This window comes from Dendroctonus ponderosae, unplaced genomic scaffold, assembly GCF_020466585.1.
Source record: "Dendroctonus ponderosae isolate FM_Combo_2020 unplaced genomic scaffold, Dpon_F_20191213v2 Dpon_F_20191213_1, whole genome shotgun sequence".
Classification (NCBI taxonomy): domain Eukaryota; kingdom Metazoa; phylum Arthropoda; class Insecta; order Coleoptera; family Curculionidae; genus Dendroctonus; species Dendroctonus ponderosae.
The window spans coordinates 63034722-63041336 of NW_026017110.1; positions in this window are offsets into that span (position 1 = coordinate 63034722).

Consider the following 6615-nt stretch of genomic DNA (forward strand, 5'->3'; position numbering starts at 1 on the left):
ACAGTCAGGAAAGTACGTTTAATGAGTATCTAAGTGATAATCGAATAAAAAATAATTTCCCGAAGAAGCGCTGTAGGTATGCATTTCGTAAAATACATTTTCTAATAAGGATCCCCGAACGGAAAATCCTCGGCAAAATCGTTGTGGTTTCAGAGTTTTCGCTTTTCGAGTTATGATGACGTAGCAGGGATCCTCAGGATCCCAATTATTAATTTGTAGCAGTAAGCGGATTTTGGTGAAAAGTCATCAGTGAAAAGCCCAAGCCACCCTTCTCAGCCAACAGAAACGAAGTCTGCATGTAGAGTGGAAAGCGACGCAGTAGTAGACAATTATTGGCAGTCAAACCGTCTAGTCTTGCGGAATTTTTAAAACAATTTGCAACAATTAAGACTTGAGAAAGCTATTTAGATACCGGCAGTTTTCCAGTGGTATATCCATGCCTATGCTTGCTCAATATAATCAAGTTCCTATTAACTGCTACTCAAAATTTAACATTTATGCTAATGTAAATTTTTTAAAAGTTTGCTTGTGCATTTTTCCTTGCACTCTAGCTGAGTGCAATATTTCTTCTAGGGCACGAGCTCGTTGAGCGGGGGTATGCGAAACCCTAAATATTACCTATCGCATGTTTACTCTTTATTATGAACGGATTTAGATTCTTTATCCCATAAGTAGCAAAAAGCCCCGTGATTAGATTTTGATTTTAATATGACTACTAAAATAAGACCCGGAAAATATTTTTCTGCAATATTAAGCTTGGAAACTGGCGATTGGAATGTATAAGTCATTTTTATGGCCCTGTTTATCCATTGCATAGCCATTGCAATCGATAAGCGCACTTTGCATGCTACAAATCTGCTGAATATTACGTAAGTGACGCTCATATCGCAATTTAAGTGATTTCAGATTACCGAATTATCTATATGAGCGATGCATTTCTGAAAGCAGTAGACATAATAAACAAATAGCGGATACTGAGGTTTAATAGGGAATAATTGTTGCTAAGTCACAGCTAAAAATGGAGAAGACACCCGATATAAAAGGTGGTAACATTTAAAATAGGGGAAGGTAATAAGGGGGACAATGAGGCATTTAACGCACAAAGACATGGCAATTGGATAAACTCAAGTTGCGGTCGTGGAGCACATTTGGCGTTTTGTAAACCGACACTTTTGGTTGGGGAATTCGACACCTCGTTTGTGCCAATCCGTTTGGGACTCGCATTCCTAACAAAAACATTTATTCATTTATTACATTTATAAGTTTGGGCTGTGTTTATTTACTACATCCCAATAAACGCCGCTATTTTCAACGCCAAAACTAAAAACGTATATTGCGAGTTTATCGAATTTGAACTATAAAAGAGTTTAACCCATATGCAATATAGGCATCAAAGGAGTTTTAAGCTACCCTGTGTGGTTATATTTCAGCACCATGAAGGGTGCCTAATTGGTTTATCGAAACAACATACTCCTATGATATAACATCATTACTCTGAGGGATGGGAACGTATTTACTCTAGTTAATAACGGCCAAAGTACTTTGATCAGCTACAACTACGCTTTAATAGGTGTCTACCTCCTAGTTGATTTCGGCCAGTTTCCAAACGTTCTACTCATTCAACCGCAAAATATCTGAGCCGAATCCTCTTGTTGACTACAAGGTGTGAAAGTAGCCTCAAGGTACAAAAGCGCCCGCAAGTAAACTGATATTTTAAAAACCCGGAGACGTAATATTATAGCCATGAATGTATCTTGAAAATTGTGTAAATATGCCCCTGCTTGATGCCTATTTCATTGGCTATTTCATGTTTTGACAAGCTGCTAAATTGCCACTTAAATTCATTGTTCCGATTTCCTTTCATGTTAGAAAAAAATACAGTTGCAAAACCCATACTTGAAAAGGCCGATTTTTATTTCATTTCTATGGATTTTCGCCCTCTCAAATTATCCACGATATCAATGGTTAAAATCGATTGTGACAAACTAAAAAACATTTAGGCAAACTGAATTAGATTTGCAGATGTGTGAATCATATCTATGGAAAATATTGGACATAACAACGCTACTTTACAATCGTTTTATTTATTAAGCATAATGCTGATGCGACGATATTTCAGTCACTCGCTATCTGGAGAAACATAAGTATTTTTAATATTTCAAACTTTCACCCTATATAATAGCTGTTCGGTAAGCGCACAAACGAATTTTAAGAGAAAAAAGACCGACAAGTGTCTTTGAAACGCCCCAATCGAATTTTCCAACTAAAAAGGTTCTTTTATTGAATTACTCACTTCTGAGTGCCTATCTACATACAAGCTATAAAATCGTGTTATAAAATTACGTATCGCTTTAAAAGGCATTGATAATTACACTTTTAACACTGTTGGTAACTTCGTTATGCTCTCACTAGTGTTTTTGTATTTATAGGCGAGCCCTTCTGCAAAGGCTTCAAGCTTTGCTCTCTTCAGTTATAAGAAATGGCTACAGACTTTTCTTTAATCGGGCAAATCGGTGAAATGTCGCTGGTTGGAGTTGGATAGGAAAGTTTGGTCACTGATGGCACCGCCCTCCGTGAGAAACTTTATTATCCCATTTGATGATAAAACTTTGTTAACGTTGATTAATCATATTAGATGAAAATGTATGAATTTGCCAATGTAATGTCTTTCTTCCTCCGCTAATAAATGCGATTTTCCTATGCAATGCTGATAAATTTTTCAATTTGTACTTTGGAGCCAAGTTTCCAACAGGATACGAGTCAGTCCATAAAATTCGATTGTTGACCAGCGTATTACCAGCATTGTTTTTGCCCATATGCTAAAAGGTGATAGACATATTGCTAATGTTAAGTCACTCATTCCAGGACGCGATAAGCTCTATAAAAGCAGAACTCAGCAGCGCAAACTTGCCATACTTTGCGACAATCCGATTTCGAAGGTGTTCCATATGACTTTTCCGGGCGGTTTCAGGTGAAGTGAGTGCTTCAAGTACCTACATTTAGGTAAGTGAGATTTTTTCAATTTTATCCAAGTTTTTCCCACTGAGCACCGACTTTTGAGTATTTGTAACTATAATATTCGATGTTGAGTTGGTTGTTAATTTTATTGAAAACATTTTTGAAAAAAAGATTTGTATGTAAGTACTTACAGTCAATAAACGGTTTGCATTTATTAGGCACACTCTTTAGCATCGCCGTCACGCGCAACAAGACACCAATCGAAATTGTCTAGGTTGGATAGATAATTACATGCCACACCCTCTGTGGCAGCGTTGCGTAATGCCAATATTTTGGAAATTTTTGAATTTTAGTTCGTTCGCGGACGTCTATAACTATCTAAAATGAATCTCAACTATTTTTTTTCGTTCTTCAGCCAAATAGACCGATATTGCATCTTTTAATCGGCTTAAAAAGCTTGGATCAAAAGATGCAATATTTAATCTGAATTTGCTTCCTAAAAGTTTTTCCATTACCCTGGTGAATATTGTGTGTGTGCGTTTTTTAACTATTTTCAATTTGGTAGGCTGGTGACTAACACAAAAAACGCACACGAACAATTTATGATAATTATTGCAAATTTGCTGGTAATGAGAATCGATTTAAACGCTCTTTTTCAAATCAATCATTATTAAATTATTACCAGATTCCTTCTCCACATTTGTTCGCCGTAATTTAGACAATTGTCTGAATACACGATGTTTCTGCTTTCATTATTTAACATCAAAAAGGTAAAGGGAAAACAGTAAAAGTGTTTGCTTTTTAATTTGCGACTAAAATTCGTTCAACAGTAAAGTAACAAGAAGACAGGTGAAAATTTCTCCAGCGTCCAACAATCTCTATTTCCTGCTTTCTCTTGTAATTAAGTGACTTCAACATTGATTGTACCCATAATTATATGTTGAATGTTCAATATGTCTAAATAATGAGCAATGGGTCAACTTTGAGTCTAACTGGCTATGATTTAATATAGAATCATTTTTTATGGGATTAGCGAAGATTTGACAAGGGCTTTTTTGCAAGTTTCAAATATTTTCTGTTTTATCCTTTAAAAAGACCTCGTCAGTCGTCACTGGCACACCCACAACGCACTTTTTATTTAAGTATATGGAGAAGTTGATTTAATTTTGTTTCGTTTAATTCCTTGAAAATGTATTGTAATTTTTTCCAGATTTTTTAGACAATTACTGTATATGCAATTTTTCTTGAAGGTCTATGGTGGCGTGAAAGTTTTTAATATTTAATGTCATCTATAGACCTCAAGAAAAGTTGGCAGCATTTACCGCAACTGTTCAATTGTATTGTGTGGAAAAGAATGAACTCTTCCACGAAAGTTTTTTAATGCAAAATTTTGCGAATTTTAAAAAACCTGATTTATTTTAGAAGTGAACAATATCTCTAAGAATTTGATAAGGTCTTTTTGCCGGAAAATTGCTAAAACGAGTGTTTTAATTACTTGTTTGGCATTTTTTCTTCAATAAGAACTCGTCATTGTACCACAGCACACATGACTGATTTGATATTAAGTACTTTTATAGAAAAGTTGATCTAATTTGGTACGTTTGATTCTCTGAAAATGTATTGTAATTTTATCCAGATGTTTTCGACGACTACTGTGTATGCCCTTTTTTTTTGGGAACTTTAATGACGCAAGTGGCTTGAATCTTTTGCGTCATTTATAGTCCTCAGAATAAAATTCGCATCCTTTACTGCAACTGTCCATTGTTTTTTTAATGCGACATTTAAGAACAGTTTAAACGCTTAATTTATTTCAGAAATTGGCAATCTCTCGATGGATTTGATGAGGTCTTTTTGCCGGAAAACTGCTAAAACGAGTGTTTTAATTACTTGTTTGGTATTTTTCCTTCAATAAGAAAGCGTCACTGCACTACAACACTCTTTATTGATTTTTTTTTATTAAAGTTTATGAAATAATTGTCTTAATTTATTGTGAACATCAATTCCGGTTCGGTCTTGAACATTTCTATATAATTTTTGCGGCTGTTTTACCATTGCCACGCAGTGAGTTATTTTTTTCTGATAACCATGTACTTCTTTTTTTTGGTAGTCTATAAACACGCAAATGGTTTTAATATTTTGCGTTATTTATAGTCTCCGCAAAAAGTTGGTAGCAATTACAACAGCTTTTTAATTATGTTGCTGACAGGAAATTGGATCGTTCTACTACATTTTTAAATGGCAAATTAACGCAAAATATTTCTATGAGGGCGTACTTTCATATTCTAACTAGTGACTCCCGACTAGACCTTTTCAATTAAAATTTGTCATAATTTTCAATGTTTCATATTCCTATTATTTAGGGACTGAATGATTGCTTTGAAATTAGCACTGCACGTTATCGACGAATTGATAAGGCACTGTTTTAATGGATGTATTATTGTGACTTGGTATTTGATTAGGTTGCAAGAATTTTTATTGGGTTTGCGAAGAGATACGGCGGACTGCGATTAGTGTATTTGCCGTTAATGGCTCGCTTCTCGTTCGAATATGTTTATCGGTAAAATCGGTATTTTAATTGGGTGCTCTGAAAGGTTTCCACTGCCACAATAGGCCCGTGTTATTTTAAATAACGGGTACAGCTTCTGAGATTTCAATTCAAAAGTCGTACAAATTTTCCCGTTACTTGACGGTCTGTCCACAACAATTAGACACATCTTCAAAACAAGCCTATCGCAGCCCACCCTCACATTTTTAAGAGTATTATCTTTTCGCCCTGCATAGATTCTATTTAGATTAGCGTTTGAGGGTAATCCTTTTCTACAGTTAATGCTCAATTGAGTGTGTGTCAAGTTTCTTGACACATGCCACCGCTCGTGTTGGCCTATTCTTAACAATGAAGCGGCTCATTGAATTTTCAGCCCAACAAAGGATTTTTGAAAATATTTATACAAATGTTGAGGTCATTATTTGGAACTGAAGTGGACGAACCTCGCAAAAAAATGGTGTGGGACGCTCGACAGAAGTGATAACTCCAAATTAAAATCAAATCCTGGGCTCTTCAGTCATTTATTGCCTATTTATCAATTAAAAAAAACGTTTCGGTGTTTTCCACCATCATCAGTTTCACTACAATAACAGGTAGTAAAAAAAAAATATAAATGTTTTCATTAATCTAAAAAACAATCACAGTTTGTCAACAGCCTGTTATATCACACACTAAAATACATTACAATTGTAACACTAAAACATTCTGAGATTAATTGGGCCTAACAGGTGATCAGTCAGGACAATCAATTCTGGGAAGAGACTAGAATTCTTTGTTCAAATATTCAATTATTTTTACTTACATGTGCTGTTGACAAACTGTGAAGTTTGTCAACAGCACATGTAAGTAAAGTTTGTGTCAAGTTTGTTTTTTAGATTAATGGAAACATTTACATTTTTTTTTTACTACCTGTTATTTTAGTGAAACTGATGATGGTGGAAAACACCGAAACGTGTTTTTTAATTGATAAATAGACAATAAATGACTGAAGAGCCCAGGATTTGATTTTAATTTGGAATTGAAATACAGTCAGGAAAGTACGCACAATGAAGAAGTGATAACTTCATAAATTAATAGAAACCATAAAATATTGAACTTGTTTCACGCATGAT